At 33.6% G+C, this 280-nt stretch overlaps 1 protein-coding gene across 1 annotated transcript in view; it reads right to left on the reverse strand.

The window, feature by feature from the left end:
* The window catches only part of LOC119585232, an 8,028-nt gene that overhangs the window by 877 nt on the left and 6,871 nt on the right, over nt 1-280 (reverse strand). The gene's annotated exons all lie outside the window — the stretch shown is intronic.

Below are 280 nucleotides of genomic sequence, written 5' to 3' on the forward strand. Positions count from 1 at the left end.
ATCCAGAAAAGGAATGGTGAGATCAACTAAGGTAGCACTTGGCCGACTAACTGACTTCTTGGTGGTAGACAGTGGACAGTACTTATACCTGTGGTTATCATTTGCCACTACAGGCTCTGTTCAATATTAATTCTATTACCAAAACCCATTCTCATTTGATAAAAATGCAGATGAATGTAAAGAATTTATGCTCACGCATTATAATAAACTTTCAGATGAATGTTAAATTCATCTGACTCAACTGACAAAAGAAATTCTTCTTTAGAAGATAAATTAATTT

This window comes from Penaeus monodon, chromosome 19 (assembly GCF_015228065.2).
Source record: "Penaeus monodon isolate SGIC_2016 chromosome 19, NSTDA_Pmon_1, whole genome shotgun sequence".
In the NCBI taxonomy this organism is placed as follows: domain Eukaryota; kingdom Metazoa; phylum Arthropoda; class Malacostraca; order Decapoda; family Penaeidae; genus Penaeus; species Penaeus monodon.